Source organism: Moschus berezovskii, chromosome 2, assembly GCF_049115385.1.
Source record: "Moschus berezovskii isolate FMDL1 chromosome 2, NW_MosBer_1.0, whole genome shotgun sequence".
NCBI lineage: Eukaryota > Metazoa > Chordata > Mammalia > Artiodactyla > Moschidae > Moschus > Moschus berezovskii.
Window position 1 is genome coordinate 40190863 of NC_142461.1, and position 17429 is coordinate 40208291.

At 41.2% G+C, this 17429-nt stretch overlaps 1 protein-coding gene across 3 annotated transcripts in view; it reads left to right on the top strand.

The window, feature by feature from the left end:
• The first annotated feature begins 5419 nt into the window (after positions 1–5419).
• Positions 5420–17429, top strand: part of PLEKHM3 (pleckstrin homology domain containing M3) — a 218623-nt gene continuing 206613 nt past the window's right edge. Inside the window, exon 1 of one of the 3 annotated variants that reach the window (XM_088827991.1) lies at positions 5420–5762. The gene's annotated coding sequence lies outside the window, so the exon portion shown is untranslated. Of the gene's footprint in view, positions 5763–16599; positions 16730–17429 lie in introns of those variants that run through there. The other 2 variants (XM_055397162.2, XM_088827983.1) reach the window with 2 other exon arrangements.

The window sequence follows — 17429 nt, forward strand, 5'->3', positions numbered from 1 at the left end:
TTTGAAAAGACCCTGATGCTGGGTAAGATTGAGGGCAGGAGGAGAAGGGGACGACAGAGGATGAGATGGTTGGATGGCATCACTGACTCAATGGACATGAGTTTGGGTGAACTCAGGGAGTTTGTGATGGACCTGGAGGCCTGGCGTGCTGCGGTTCATGGGGTCTCAAAGTGTCAGACACGACTGAGTGAATGAACTGAACTGAACTTAAGTAGTCTTTGTGGAACTGTTTTAATATTTTAACAGTGGAATGGCCTTGTGGGTGCCTCCCAGCTGAATATCAAGTTCATTTGTACTTTTAAACAAGTCCATTTATGCCTTTAGGGTTCTACATCTCAAATGCTTTTAATTTACCTAATAAGACAAACAAATCATATTCTATTGCTCTCAGTGAATATTACAATCATCTTTACTTGGGTATGCTTGTACACATGGGGTGAGGTATACTTGGCTTGCAAAAAATTCATGAACATTTTTTGATTCTGTTTAAAATATTTTTTGATGAGACTTTTGTTTTACTTCTTGGAAGATAGCATTGCTTTATTGTATCCTGGCTTGACCATGATGTTATAAAGGAGAGTTAAGAGGAAAAAAATTTAATGAAGGCATGCAATAATAGAATCTCCTTCAAATCCTAAAAGATGATGCTGTAAAAGTGCTGCACTCAATATGTCAGCAGATTTGGAAAACTCAGCAATGGCCACAGGACTGGAAAAGGTCAGTCTTCATTCCAATCCCAAAGAAAGGCAATGCCAAAGAATGCTCAAACTACCACACAATTGCACTCATCTCACACGCTAGTAAAGTTATGCTCAAAATTCTCCAAACCAGGCTTCAGCAATATGTGAACCGTGAACTTCCAGATGTTCAAGCAGGTTTTAGAAAAGGCAGAGGCACCAGAGATCAAATTGCCAACATCCACTGGATCATGGAGAAAGCAAGAGAGTTCCAGAAAAACGTCTATTTCTGCTTCATTGTCTATGCCAAAGCCTTTGACTGTGTGGATCACAATAAACTGTGGAACATTCTGAAAGAGATGGGAATCACAGACCACCTGACCTGCCTCTTGAGAAACCTGTATGCAGGTCAGGAAGCAACAGTCAGAACTGTACATGGAACAACAGACTGGTTCCAAATAGGAAAAGGAATGTGTTAAGGTTGTATTTTGTCACCCTGCTTATTTAACTTATATGCACAGTACATCATGAGAAATGCTGGGCTGGAAGAAGCACAAGCTGGAATCAAGATTGCCGGGAGAAATATCAATAACCTCAGATATGCAGATGACACCACCCTTATGACAGAAAGTGAAGAGGAACTCAAAGGCCTCTTGATGAAAGTGAAAGAGGAGAGTGAAAAGGTTGGCTTGAAGCTCAACATTCAGTAAACAAAGATCATGGCATCTGGTCCCATCACTTCATGGGAAATAGAAGGGGAAACAGTGGAAACAGTGTCAGACTTTATTTTTTGGGGCTCCAAAATCACTGCATATGCTGATTGCAGCCATGAAATTAAAAGACACTTACTCCTTGGAAGGAAAGTTATGACCAACCTGGATGACATATTGAAAAGCAGAGACATTACTTTGCCAACAAAGGTCCGTCTAGTCAAGGCTATGGTTTTTCCCGTGGTCATGTATGGATGTGAGAGTTGGACTGTGAAGAAAGCTGATCACCGAAGAATTGATGCTTTTGAACTGTGGTGCTGGAGAAGACTCTTGAGAGTCCCTTGGACTGCAAGGAGATCCAACCAGTCCATTCTAAAGGAGATCAATCCTGGGTGTTCATTGGAAGGACTGATGCTAAAGTTGAAGCTCCAATACTTTGGCCACCTCATGCGACGAGTTGACTCACTGGAAAAGACTCTGATGCTGGGAGGGATTGGGGGTAGGAGGAGAAGGGGACGACAGAGGATGAGATGGTTGGATGGCATCACCGACTCAATGGACATGGGTTTGGGTGAACTCCGGGAGTTGGTGATAGACAGGGAGGCCTGACGTGCTGTGATTCATGGGGTCGCAAAGAGTCGGTCATGACTGAGCGACTGAACTGAACTGACATGTCATTTGATATTTGTACATTTGTTATAATGTACATATATGAAGATGATATGTGTGTGTGCGTGCTAAGTCGCTTCAGTCGTGTCTGACTCTTTTTGACCCTATAGACCATGGCCTGCCAGGCTTCTCTGTCCATAGGATTCTTCAGACAAGAATATTGGAGCGTGTCCTCCAAGGGGTCTTCCCGACCCAGGGATCTAACCCGTTTCTTATGTCTCCTGCCTTAGCAGGTGGGTTCTTTCCCACTAGTGCCACCTGGGAAGCCCCGTGAAGATCAGTAACTAGGTACCATAAGTGTTGTGGACAGAGGAGCCTGGCGGGCTACAGTCCATGAGGGCGAAAAAGTCTGGACATGACTTAGCAGCTAAAAAAATAAACACCCAAAAAACAAACCAAAAAATGCTGTGGAAAATGCAAAGATGGATAAAGCAAGTTCTTTGCCCTTCAGGGGATGCAGATGGAATATAATAGTGGAGCCTAAAGCAGGATAGTGTGAATTAATGAAAGAGTATCCAGGAGTGGTTAAAAAGAAAAGTGAATCTAGAGTGTAGAGAGGGAGAAAGAAGTATTCTGGAAGTAAGTCTGGAAGATGGAGTGCTTTCCCTTGTAAATGACGGTGCTTTCCGTTGTAAATGACAGAAACCAACACAAACTACCTAGAGTAAATAGGGATTTCATTGGTAGTATAACTGTGGGGTCTAAAAGGTATAAACAGGTGGCCCTTTGGATTCGGGGTAACAATGATGTAGACTCATGAATTGTAACAAATGCATCATCCGAGTGCGGGATCTTGATAGTGGGATTGGGGTTGTGTATGTGTCAGGCTCAGTTGGTATCTGGGAACTTTGTACTTTCTGCTCAGTTTTGCTGCAAACCCTAAACTGCTCTGCAAAATAAAGAAAAAGCATGCTATGGCTGCTATGTTTGGGATCACCCACTTGTTTTGGTGCTGAGGATCTATATCAGTGATAAGGAGTAAATCCAGTCATTCTGTAAATGCAGCCTTTTAATACATTTTAGGTACCAGATAGTCTGCTTAATGCATAGTGGGAAAAAAATGACAAAGCATCAGCCCAGTGATCACCTACATTGGAAGTACTCTGAGGCACTCGTAAAATCATAGAATTCAGGACTTTATTGCAGACCTTCAGAATAAAAATCTATGGGTGTACGGTCAGGCCACTCAATTCAGCTGTTTTCTTGCTCTCTGTACAGTCCCCTGCTCACCTACACCCTACTCATGTGACTGGCCTTCTTATGTATTTGCCCCAGGCCTCAACTGGTAATCGTTCCTATCGATGGGGCAGTGAAGGGCATGCCCCTCTACTGGTTTCCCTGGTAAGCTGTGAGCCTATCTGAGCCTATCAATTGTCAGTTCCCCCTTTAACTAGCAACCCGCCCTAGGAGTGAAGACTGCTACCAGTCCACTGCACACCATGGGGTGTCACTTCAAATTCTTGCTTCAGACATATAAGATCCCATACACATTAAACCATAGATGTCTCTGTTGCTAACTCCAAGCTCTTTTTTTTGGTCTTAAAACTAGGCAAGTGCAGGCCTTGTAGGCCTGTGGGGTGCAGCCCAACAACAGGTGTGTGACCCAGGAATTTGCAGTTTTAACACGCCTCTAAGAGCCTTGACACTCAAAATGTGGCATCACCTGAGAGTTCACTAGAGGTGCAAAGGCCCCACCACAGCCCTCTTGAATCATGATTTGCATTTTGACAGGATCCCCACACATTAAAGTTTGAGAAACACTGTTCTAGACGATTCTTTTTCATGCTGAAGTTTGAGAATTAATGGCCTGGGAAGACTAACGAGTATATAGATGAATGCATTTATAGAAGAACATGTGAGTTCCTCTGGGCACGCTTAAAAGTATCAGGTTCCTCAGTTAGAGACTTCCAGGAGAGGTGTGATGACACTTGCTTCTTAAAGAGCAAGAAGTTGGCCAGGCTAAAGGCATTGGGCAGAGGTGACAACTCTCCTCAAAGGGAACCAAGTGTCAAAAGTCCTGAGGCAAAAGAGAACACTGCATGTTTAGGGAACAACAGGTATCTCGAATTGCAGTGTAAGTTTTCTGACAAACTTATTTAAACTCTAAACATCAACCAAAAGAGATATTTTTTTAAAAAAATTCAGTGGGGAAAGATTTTTATTCATCTTCCAGAGAGTGGGGGAATCATATTTTTCAAACCTTGTCTTGCTACTTTCTCTGGCCTCCTTTGACAATTTTTTTTTGTGTGTGTCCATTTCTTTGTTCATTCAGTCAAACATATAGACCTTACCACTGTGAAAGTCAAAGTGTTACTTGCTCAGTCGGGTCCAACTCTTTGTGACCCCATGGACTGTAGCCTGCCAGGCTCCTCTGTCCATGGAATTCTCCAGGCAAGAGTCCTGGAGTGGGTTGTCATTTTCTTCTCCAGGATATCTTCCCAACCCAGGGATCAAACCTGGGTCTCCTACATTGCAGGCAGATTCTTTACATTCTGAGCCACCAGGGAAGCTCCTGATCAGTAGACACAGAAGCCACTGTGCTTTGTACCTGCAATGTGGTGGTGAGTGTTCCTGCCCTCAGGGAGTTTGGGCTTCCCTTGTGGTTCAGGTGGTAAAGAATCCGCCTGCAATGCGGGAGACCTGGGTTTGATCCCTGGGTTGGGAAGATCCCCTGGAGAAGGCTACCCACTCCAGTATTCTGGCCTGGAGAATTCCATGAATTGTATAGTTCATTGGGTTGCAAAGAGTTGGACACGATTGAGCAACTTTCACTCACTCACTCACTCAGGGAGTTTACAGGTGAGGCTGGAGTGGGGGTAGAGACGCTAACAAAACAGGTAAGTTTTTTCTTTTTTTTTAATATGTAATTATAAATTGAGGAAATGGCTAAGTGTGCTATGATGGAGAATAAAGCAGTAAACTTCAAGGACAGTCTTCCAGTCAGACCAGCCTATCCTCTTGGAAACTGGCTAAAGTCAGTGGGGGTGGGTTGGGGAGAACTCAGATCGCCTGCCAGTGTGCATGTACACACACACACACACACACACACACACACACACGCCCTTTCTGTTTTGATGTGAATCTGAATGAGGTTGAAGACCTCTCAAAACCATCCTCTTTCAACCTGCAGGCTACAACATGAAAGGGCAATGAAAATTGACTTTCATTGCAGCTCCAAACCGGAAATGCGAAGCAACCTCTAGGTTCTAATAGTCCTATTTTCAGAAATAAGTTATTTCTCAAATTTTCTTAGCCAAGGGAGCTGCTAAAAACTAGTCCCAGGTTTGTTTCAAGTAAAAATTTCGAATTGCAAACATCCATTTGGAAGTTGAGAAGAGCAGAGAGGAGATTCTGAGGCACATAGCACTGTTTTCAAGAAGTGTGTGATGAAGACTGTGAGAAAACAAAGAGGTAAGAAGGCCAGGAGGGTGCGGTTGGGCCTTGCCGGGCGCTGGGTCTCTAGGGCAGGGAAGACGAGTTCTTGCGGCCTGGAACCTTGTGTGTCGGAGTCTCGCTTCCCGGGCTACTGGAAGGAAGCATTTAAGTGTGGGACCGCAAGAAGCGCTTGTAAACAGAGAGCCGGGCCGGAGTGGTCGCTGGCCAAATGGGCTGTCACCGTGAGGAGGGCGGGCTGCCGAAACCTAGCCGCAGCCTGGAGTAGGTTGCAGGCCCTGCAGGTGAAGGGAGAGAAGCAGTCGGTGGCCAGGTGAGCATCTGCCTGCTTCTTTGCCGCCTGGCTGGCCACTGGGGGAAGGGCGTGGGGATGACAGCATTGTAAATATCCGAGAAGCTCCCTAGGGTAGCGGTGATTTTGCTATTTCTTCCATCCTCTGGTTTTTATTTCATCCTGAAAATTGCACAATAATGCAGTGGATAATAGATGAGAGGAGATTATATGATGCATTGTCTATTTATTTTTATGAATCAGGTATGTAAGTGGAAAGCAGTTGAAATAGCTGATCCTGTTCTGTGCGTTTTTTTTTAGTCCTCCCCTCCACCCCTCCCCACCCCTCCTGGGTCCTAGAAACGAGGCCTCAGCAGAGCTTTTAATTCGCATCTAACTAGGGCTCCCAGATTACAACGATTGTTCCTTCTGTTGACCTTGCTCATTTTTAATATATAGTAAATGCCACCGTGTGACTGATGATAAGCATGATTTGGTCTTCTATGAAAGGATACTAAGCTAAAAGATTGAGATCCGGAAATTTTAGACCCACTCCTCAAATAAAATAAGTTACTATTGAGATATACAAATGAATGACAAATAAAGACTGATCTAGATTTATAGCTTGCAAAGCAAAACAGATTTGAATATACCAGGTTAAACTGAGATTGAGTATTGCTGTTGTAAACTTATTTGGAAGTTTTCTTTCTTCTTGAGAAAGAGAAATATCTAGGCTTTTTTCCTGTAATATATTAATTTAAGTTGTCATAGTCAATTGCAATTTGTATTCATTCATAAGATACTTTGGCACACCTTAAGATGCAAGGCAATTTTTGTTTCATTAGCTTAAAAAAATGCCTTAACCAAAACTGGGCTGAAAGATCAGTAGGCATTAGTCTTTCTGGGTCATATAGTCTAACTTTTAGTTACTAGAAGAATATTAGAGTGATTGCACATAAAAGAGTATTTTAAAGTCATGCACATCAAGGAAATAATATTAATGATTGATGAGTTTGCCTTTACAGTGAGTATTTTCACAATGTAATGATTCATAGCAAGAACTATAAAGCCATTCTGGGTTTGAATTCCTGCTTGGTCACTTCCTATTGTGTAACCTTGAGCAGTTTATTTGTTGTGTTTCTTAATCTTTGGTATGGGAATGACAGTACTGATCTCATAGGGTTATTATGAGGATTAAATGAATTAATATTTTTAAAGTTCTTAGAATAGCACATGTAGAAATTGCAATATACATTATTTGTTAATAAATACATGAAGACATAGCAATGTTAAAAGTAAATGGTGATTGCCAGGAGCTGGGGGAGGGTTGAAATGGACAGTTGTTAAATGGGTATAGTTTCAGTTTTGCAAAATGAAGAGTTTTAGAGATTAGTTGCACAACAAGGTAAATGTACTTAACAGTAAGGAATTGTACCCTTAAAAATAGTTAGGATAGTAACTTTCATATTGTAACTTTTCCCACAATTAAATCTTTTAAAAACAGCAGTGTTAGCAAAGTTATATACAATCATCCCTCGATACACAAGGGGACTTAGTTCCAAGACCTCTGAGATACCAAAATTCAAGAATCCTCAAGACCTTTATATAAAATGGTGTAGTGCCTTGCACTTAACCTATACACATCCTCTGGTGTAATTTACATTGTTTTTAGATTACTTATGAAAGTGTTAGTTGCTCAGTTGTGTCTTACTCTGTGATCCCATGGACTGTAGCCTGCCAGACTCCTCGGTACTATAAGATTACTGGTAGTACCTAGTATAATATATATTCTATGTAAATAGCTGTAATTTCAATAAGATACTAAGTAAATAGTTGCCTTTTTTTTTTTAAGTTGCTAAGTCATATATTACTCTTTGCTACCCCATAGGCTGTAACCCACCAGGCTCCTCTTTGCTACCCCATAGGCTGTAACCCACCAGGCTCCTCTGTCCATGGGATTTCTCAGGCAAGAATCCTGGAGTGGGTTGCCATTTCCTCCTCCAGGGGCTCTTCCTGACCCAGGGATTGAACCTGTGTCTCCTGTATTAGCCAACAGATTCTTTGCCACTGAACCATTAGGGAATCCGCAGATAGTTGCCTGGTGCCCAGGAAATTCAAGGTTTGCTTCTGTAACTTTCTGGAGTTCTTTTCCCCCCAGATATTTTCAATCTGTGATTGGTTGAATTTGTGGATGTGGAAGCCAAGGGTATGGAGGACACACTGTGTTCAGAATCTTTATTAGCACTTAGCAGACCCTGTCCACAGCTGTCTTTGCTATTGTGAAAACGCACCTTTTGGCAGTCATCAGTAAGATTCACTTATTTGGTAAATTCATGCAGTTAAGCCATCATAAAGAGAACAAATAAATGATTAGAAGCAACACCTAAGATGCTATGGCCCACACAGTTCTGAAAATGCCCCTCCCCCGGGATTGCATGCCCTAATCCCTAGAACCTGTTGCAATGATGAAGTGTCACTTCCTTTATCATATTATGTTACATGGCACAGTTGAATATAAAATAGGGGAATGAGCTGGTGGGCCAAATCTAATCAAAGTGAAGTGAAGTCGCTCAGTTGTGTCTGATTCTTTGCAACCCTGTGGACTGTAGCCTACCAGGTTCCTCCGTCCATGGGATTTCCCAGGCAAGAATACTGGAGTGGGTTGCCATTTCCTTCTCCAGGGGATCTTCCCGACGCAGGGATCGAACCCGTGTCTTCTGCATTATAGGCAGACTGTCTGAGCCACCAGGGAAGTCACATCTAATCAAAGGGGCCTGTAGAAGAGGAAAACTTTCTCAGGCTAGGGAAATTCAAGAGATCTGAAGCCTGAGAAGGACTTAACATGCTGTTGTTGCTGTATTGAAGATGGAGGGAATGCTTGAGAAAGAACTGGGGTGGCCTTGAGAAAGGCAGGAGACCTGAAATTGCTGAGTGTGACCCAGCATGGAAACTGGGACCTCAGACTGAGGGCCAGCAAATTGAATGAGCTCAGAACTGGATTCTTTACCAGACCCGCTGGTTAAGAGCACAGCCTGACCAGCACATTGATTTCAGCCTTGTGAAGGAGAGCCTGAGCTGAGGACCCAGCCAAACCCAGCCAGACTCTGACCTTCAGAATTGTGAGGAAATGGGTGTTATGTTAAGGTTCTAAGTTTGTGGGAATTTGTTACACCACAATAGAAGACTATAAAGATAGGAACAGACTATCCATAGAAGAGAAAACCAAATGGCTAATATTCTTCTGAAAGTGCATTCTCAAAAATGAAAAAAAAAAAGAAAATAATGCTTTCTCTTTCCATTAATCACATAAATGAAATTGAAACAACAGCAGGGAACTGTTTTTCCAGCTCTCAAATTTACATAAATTTTTTAAAAATTTGTTTAAATTTTTTAAACTTCTAGCTCTTCACATAGTTAGTGTGCAGTGGAGCAGACACTCGCAGATGCTGTGAGGGGTACACAGACGTTAAACCTTTCTGAGAAACTTGTTGGCTGAATGTCTGAAAAATCTCACTAATGTGTCTACTCCTCAGTCCAGTAGTTCCACTTCTAGCAGTCTGTCCAAGGGAACTTATAAGAATATTTAAAAAGTTAACATTCACAAGTGCTTAATATAGCTTTGGTTAGAAAAGTCAGGTATTGACAATAGTCTCAATACCCAACAGGAGGGGAACAGTTTGAATTAATAATGGTATTGTCAAAAGATAGGGTGTTATACAGACTTTTAAAAGGATATTTATGAAGGGTTTTAACAGTGTGGAAAGGTATTTACTAATTTTTGGTAAATAGGAGATCTGTTAGAGAAATATATGTATAGTAAGTGAAAAGTGTTAGTCGCTCAGCTGTGTCTAACTTTTTGTGACCCTGTGGACTGAAGCCTTCCAGGCTCCTCTGCCCATGGGATTCTCCAGGCAAGAATACTGGAGTGGGTAGCCATTCCCTTCTCTCGGGATTCTTCCTGACCCAGGGATCTAACTCTGAGTCTCCCACATTGCAGGCAAATTCTTTACCATTTGAGCCACCAGGGAAGACCATAATAACTCTCAACTATGTTTAAAAAAGCAGAAAATATACCTACTTAAGGAAAGAGGCTGAAAGGGCCAAAATGGATCAGCACTTTTTTTTTCCCATTGGAGGATGACTAGGCATAGTTTGTTTCCCCTCGAACATTTCTATGTATTTTCAAAACGTTTAACAGTAAGTATGTAGTGGTTGTTTATAACCATGATAGTTAACAAATATTATTTTAAATCCTGTTAAAAACTCTATGCTATGGGGAATACAATTTATCTAAGACATTGTCCAGTCAAATAATGGAGAAAATAAAAATTAATAAATAACTAAAATATGTGTGAGAAAGTGATGTTTTAAAGAAAGACAGTGAGATAGGAAATGATAAATATGGTTGAAAAGGTTGAAAACAAAATAGGGTAACTTATTTGTCAATACAAATAATCAGTGTAATAAGCTTTATGGTAGAAGGATGGATGAGTATCATACTGAAATAGTAGAATAAGGAAGCTCCTGGTTGAGTTTCATTAAGTCTTTGTTTTCTCATAGATTTTAGGATTTGGGCCATAGACTCAGGTTAATTATACAAGTGGAAAACAAAGAACTAAGATGGATATATAGCCATTAGCAAAAACAAAAACAAAGAAACCTTGCACGTTATTACTAGGAAAACCAAACTAGGCTGGTAACATTTGCATTAAAAACCACACAAAGCTAATACTTACTGAATATTTATCAAGTACTTAACATACTCTATCCTAGTTTATCTTGTATGCAGCTTTCCTCTGATACTTGAAGTCAGTCATACATTTACATATTTAAGAAGCAGGCAGGCTGCAGGGTACTATTTTAATTACTGGTTTCAGAAAGCCTGATTTTAATGGAAACCTGTAAAGGTTAGACCATTTGGGTAGAATGTTTAGGATTCTCTGTCTATGGACACTTTCCAGGAGCCCCAGACCACTGCTGCTGCTCCTCCTTTTCCTATTACCTTCCTTTGATATTTTGATATGCCCTCTCCTCCACATCTGTGGGAAAGTACTGCAAGTGTCTTGCCCCACTGGCTGTTAGCCAAATTCTGATGTTCTTCATGGGGCGTGTTTACCCTTTAAAGAAACCGTGTGGAGGAATATCTAACAAGGAATTGCTTTTTTTCTTTTTCCTTTTTCTTTTAGAGTAGATTTAGTATTTGGTTCTTAAGTAGCTGAACTGGATTCTAGCTTGGAGTTTCTGGTGCAAGCTCAATAATTCAGAGAGCTGGGTACTTAGTGAGAGTGTGGTAAGAATAACCACCAGCAGTGAATTCCATGCCTGTGTTTACTCTGCTTCACTGGCTACTGTAGGTATTACCAGACAGCAATAAAAAGCCCACATCATTCACCTTCATATTGACAATAGGGTAAGAAGTTTATTTGGTCCATGAGTGTAATTAATGTTAGTGGCAACATGAGTTATGAGCAAAAAAACCAAAGTCAAAATAGAGAGGCCATTGTATTGAGATGTCAGGCATGCTATTTTTCACTAACATTTTGTTTGTTTTTCATGCACTCATTAACTATCAATTTGAGTTTTGAGTTTGAAATTTGATTCCCTGATTATATGTCACATTTATGAGTATAGTAGAGATTATTCACCTCATTACCATGATTAGTGTAACCAATTTATAGTTCAGTGCAAACTGAAGCTGCCTTGGTCTGTATTATCCAGTTTACCTGTGGACATTTATCTAACTGCAAAATTGCTAAATATCCATTTCACCCTGTAGTCTACAGATGTGATTATAGATTTTCATAGAACAAGGAACGTGTATTATAGGTTAGAAAACATTGGAAATGTAACCAACAGTTTTTATGCTCCCGGAAATTCGCTAAATGATCTTTTCTCATAAACTTTTCAAGAACAACTTCTCTTCCACCCTCAGAGATTCACTGGTTTGTTAATTAGACAAGTAAGAATTGAGCACTTGTTTTATGCCATGACACATACCTCTTATACTTGGAGCCAGAGATACAATCTTGAAGGAAACAGGCACAATCTTGCCTTCGAGAAGGTTGCCGTCTAGTAAGGGAGACAGACAAGTAAACAGGCTATTTTTACAGAGTGAAAAGCATTATAATTGAGGAAATGTGTGTGCTATGGGACCTCACAAGAGGGATGTCCAGAATGGACATGGGAGGTCAGGGAAGAAGTGGTGCCTCAGCAAAGACCTGAAGGCTGAATGAGAACTAGCCAAGCTGTGTGCCTGTGTGGTGGCGGTTACATTATAAGAGATGATAGAGATTTAAGAGGTAACCCTAGGAAAGTAAGTCGACTGGAGCTCTTATAGGCAGTATTAAGGAATATTAAGATTTATCCAGAAAATAACAGAGTTTTATCAATATTTTTAGAAAGCCCTCTCTGACTGCAGTATAGTGAATGGATTAGTGGAAGGAAAAAATAAAGGGAGGAAGCTGGCTGGTGTCTGAACTAAGGTTGTAAAAAAGGATAAAAAGGGATAAATTTGGCAGATCTCAGAGAAGTAGAATTAACATGACTTGCTGTTCAGAGTGATTTGTTGGAGAGGGAGCCAGTAGGGTCAAGGATGATGATATCCTTCACTCTATGGAGAATGCCAAGAGGAGGGGCAGGCTGAGAGTTAGGTGAGGAGTTCGGTTTTGTGCATGTTAGAAGTTAGGGGATGTCTGAAAGGCAGTGGTGTATATGAGTCTTGAGCTCAGGAGAACAATACTTCTCATTTCCACGTGGTCTTCTACTAAAAGCCACAGGGATGGAGAAGATCACCCAGTGGAGGAGGAATTAAATAAGAGGGTTATGAGGAAAATAGGGGAGCACCTACATTATGATATGGGCATTTTGTTGTTCAGTCACTCAGTCATGTCTGACTCTTTGAGACCCCATGGACTGCAACACACTAGGCTCCCCTGTCCTTCACTGTCTGCCAGAGTTTGCTCAGATTCATGTCCATTGAGTTGGTGAGGCTATCTGCCACCTCCTTTTCCTTCTGCCTTCAATCTTTAACAGCATCAGGGTCTTTTCAAATGAGTTGGCTTTTCGCATTAGGTGGCCAAAGTATTGGAGCTTCAGCATCAGTCCTTCTAATGAATATTCAGGGTTGATTTCCTTTTAGGATTGACTGATTTGATCTCCTTGCTGTCCAAGGGACTCTCAAGAGTCTTCTCCAATACCACAGTTCAAAAGCATCAATTCTTTGGTGTTCAGCCTTTTCTATGGTCCAGCTCTACATCCATACATGACTACTGGAAAAACCATAGCTTTGACTGTACAGACCTTTGTCAGCAAAGTGATAATAAGGGCATAGGAAAGGGAACTCATACAAGGGACTGAAAGGAGCATACAGAGATAAAGGAGAAGTGCTGGAAGAGACTGTGTTAATGCATTCATGAGAGCAATGTAAAGAGTGAATATCCAGTCGTTCAGTACACCTGAGAGGTCAGGCAGTTGTGGAGTGAAAAGTCTCCCAGGTTTGGCAATAAGAAGATTGTTGTTGACCTCTGCCTGTGCAGTTTCACCTGAGGCAGGATCAGAGTGCTTCCACATGGTGAGAAGTAGAGTCAGAGACTATTAAAAAAAAAAACAAATTTCTTTAAGAAACTTGGAAGAGGAGAAGGGACAAAGTGTCCGAGCTGTACAGGAACTTGGGGGACAAGGGAAGATGTTACCTCTTCGTTATTTTTTCTTTGAGAAGAAACATTCCTTTTGAATCACCCTGAATCTTGTACTAGTGAATCCTTCCACTCTAAGACCACCAGAAAGCAGAAACTAATGCTGCCTGAATAGTGGAGGAGGAACCCTTGAGTAAATTAAAACTTGATCTCAGAGCTTCCAAAACTGATTGTTGTCACCACTCTTTCCACTAGTTTGTTGGTTTGTAATGGGAGGAGATCAAAGAGACTGTTGGTGACCTTTTCCCTGGTACCATCCAGACGATACCTGTCAGTATCCTGTACCCTGCTTTTGAGTTCTCAGAGCACTTACATTATGTCATTTGATTTACACTCCAAAACAATCTTTTTTTTGAGGTAGGACAGGAATCTTTATTTGACCTACATTGAAAGAACTAGAATTCAGGTTCAGATGACTTGACAAGTAGTAGTGGTGCATGGACGCTTCAAACTCAGGTCTTCTAATTCCAGACCTTGTGGTCCAAAAGTAATTACCCTTCACCAAAAGGTCAGATATAGTATCTATATTTTCACTGTAGTGGGGTCGTATGAAACCTGGCATGTCATCTTAAAAAACAAGACTGAGAGTTGTGGGTCGACTTTGTTATTTTGTTTGAATCCCATATATACTGGTATTTGTCCCTCTGTCCACCTGTTGCCCCCCCCCAAAAAAAAGTTTAGTGAGTTTTGGTTTATTTGGATGTGCTTTAATAGCTGAAGCATGTTTGAATTGCCTGTAGTCACATCTAACTTGAAAATATTCCTTTCAATTCTTTTGACAGAAGCACTTATTTGCAGGGTTAATTTTTTTTTTTTTTAAGCAAACATTTTTACAAGTGTTTCTATTTATTGGCTAAATGAAAAATGATGTCTTCGGTAAACAGTAGTGAAAGGTTAGGGCAATTAGGACTATGTAAACATTTTTGAAAGCACTTGTTTGGCCAAAATGGAGTCACAGTTATTAGACCCTTGCAGACATTCCAAGCAGTATGTCCAAGGTCACTTCAGAGAACTGAGGTTAGCTCGTTAGAACAGCCTTTTATTCTGTTTGTTCAGGCACCTCTCATCCACCATTCCCTTAGAGAATTCACAGAAATAGTACAGAGGTTATTTATTTATTTTTTTGGTAAATTAAGTATATTTAGCAATTAACTTTCTGAGTTGTGGGATTCACAAATAGAAAGACTTAAAAATAATTATTAAAGTTCTTGCTTTGAAATTAACATTCAAGTCCCTTATGTGTGGCACTCTAGCTGTGTTATCGCAAGGTGATTAGTTTGCTGTTGTCCTGCTCGCTGGCATGTGCATTTTTAGAGGCTGGTTTCCACTCACTGACTGGCCATATTAGCTTGGACAAGGTACTACTGCTTTTCTTTAAATCTCAATCCCTTATCTGTAAAGTGGTAATAATAATAATAATAGCAGCAGCTCTCCGATAGGGTTGCTGGGAGGATTTAACAGTGTAATGAAGATACAAGGCTTCACATAATCACTTTAGTAAGTGCTCAATAGAGCTGGACTATTGAGCACTGAAGAATTGATGCTTTTGAACTGTGGTGTTGGAGAAGACTCTTGAGAGTCCTTGGGACTGCAAGGAGATCCAACCAGTCCATCCTAAAGGAAATCAGTCCTGAATATTCATTGGAAGGACTGATGCTGAAGCTGAAGCTTCAATACTTTGGCCACCTAATGAGAAGAACTGACTCACTGGAAAAGATCCTGATGCTGGGAGAAATTGCAGGCAGGAGTAGAAGGGGATGACAGAGGATGAGATGGTTGGATGGCATCACTGACTCCATGGACATGAGTTTGAATAAACTCCAGGAGTTGGTGATGGACAGGGAGGCCTGACATGCTACAGTCCATAGGGTCACAAAGAGCCGGACACGACTGAGTGACTGAACTGAACTGAACTGAAGTGCTCAGTAAATGTTACAACTTAAATCTTGGTCTTGGCATAGGAGCTGTAAGAACTCTATGTAGTTTTTTAAACTTTTCATTAAATACACCCTTCCACATTTATACGTCCATCTACACTGAAGGAGTCCTCTGCAGGGCATTTTTGAAGACTTTAGTAGTAGTCATTTCTGATGCTGGGGAACTATTTGAATCCCAACTACAGTAAGCTTATCATCCTAATGTCATATCAAAACAGTCAGAGAAATAGGCCAATCAGAGCTCCAGAATTCAACTTCAGAGGGTTTTTGCATTGCAGACTTGTTTCATAAAAATCCATTTCATACTAATGATAATAGTCTATGCATGTGTGCGTGCTCAGTCATATCCAATTCTTTGCCACCCCATGGACTGTAGCCCACCAGGCTCCTCTGTCCGTGGGATTCTCCAAGCAAGAATACTGGAGCGGGTTGCCATGCTCTCCTCCAGAGCATCTTCCCAACCCAGGGATCGAACCCAGGTCTCTCATGTCGGCATGTGAATTCTTTACTACTGAGCCACCTGGGAAGCCCAATGGCCAAATTATAAAAGAAATTTAAACCAAGATTTAGAGATGAAGATGTAGTTTTTAGTGTTCTTCCTTTTCACACTTTGTAAACGTTTCCTTCGTCTATATGATGGACAGATAATTTTTTGGCCTATGTGTTGTACTTAATAAAATATCACAGACTTGTCTTCTTATTTTTACCTTGCCTAGTCCTTATCTTTGAGAGTCAAAGACAATGTTTTGTCTGCTTTTGGCAGCCTCATTTGTTTCCTGAGAGAACTGGTAAGAGGCTGCTTGGTAGCCAACCAAGGTCATTGTCAAAAATTGAGTCCAAAAGGGAGGGAGAAGTTGTAGAAGCAGCTCATCATCAATGGGTACCTTCATCCTTTCAAATAAGAAGTGAGTCACCTTCTGTTTAGACCTTATTGTGGGTCTGGTACTCTCTGGGTGTCATTTAACAAAGATCTGGGCTCATATTTAAGCAGGTTCAAGTGTACCGAGGAAAGAAAAAAAATCAGATAATTACTTCTCATGTACATTCTCCCTAAATGCCCAGAGGAACCAGTTCTGTAAATACGTGCTTCACACATAAGCTGGTTGTTGCTTTGAAGGTTAAAGTGGTGAGTATTCTCTCCCTTTCGCTAATCCGCTGTGGTGACCTAAGAAATTAAGTCAACAGGAAGTGAGGCATGGGTTCATTTCTCATGACATCGTAGCCACCCAACAGAGACTTCTCTTGGCCAGGAATGTTCCCGTGGGTCGTATAGACTTGGGCAGCTTGTGAGGAAGCACTGTGCACACGTGCCTCCCAGGTGTGCAGTGGTGAGTTCATGTTGAGCTCACCCTTTGGTGGGACCTTTCAAGATATTCCTGTAAGTTGACAGCTTCATGCCAGAAGCAGCATCATTTCTAGAGCAGGTCTGATTAGTTTTGTTTGTACATTTGTTTCCTTTATCTTTGGTTTGCTTCAGCTGAAATCATCTCTGTATACATGTTATTATGTGATTTAATTGTGTTTTGTCACTTAAGACCTTTTATTGTCCCTTGATTTGTGATGATTCTTATTTATGTTCTTGTAACACCTTTTGTATACTTCCGTTAGAGTGCTTTTTATACTTGGTTTTGCTGGGTTTCTCCACAAGCTCTTTGAGGGCAGAAGCTGTGTTTTGTGACCGTAGCATCATCTGACATAGTGTTTGGATACTTGGTCCCTCCTCTGTGAGTACTTGTTGAGTATAAATATTTGTGTGTTTAGGAATCTACTAGCTTCTAATAGGAATGGTAATTGTTTTAGATTTACAAAAATTTCACATATATTATCTGCATTTGTGCATTACAGCTCTCTAATGGAGAGATGCTTTGAGGGATACAGGCATTGGCAGGATTTCCACTTTGCAGATAAGAAGGGCCAAGAAGTCCTGAGTCAGCCTGACTTACTGGAGGTCTTTCAGTTTAGAAGGCAGTGCTGAGCCATCAGCCCCCTCCTGGTGTCAGAAATGTGTGTTCTTCCTGTTGCTACACCTCTGTCCCATCAAACAAACTCAAAACTGGGTGGCTCATGGGTTGAATTCA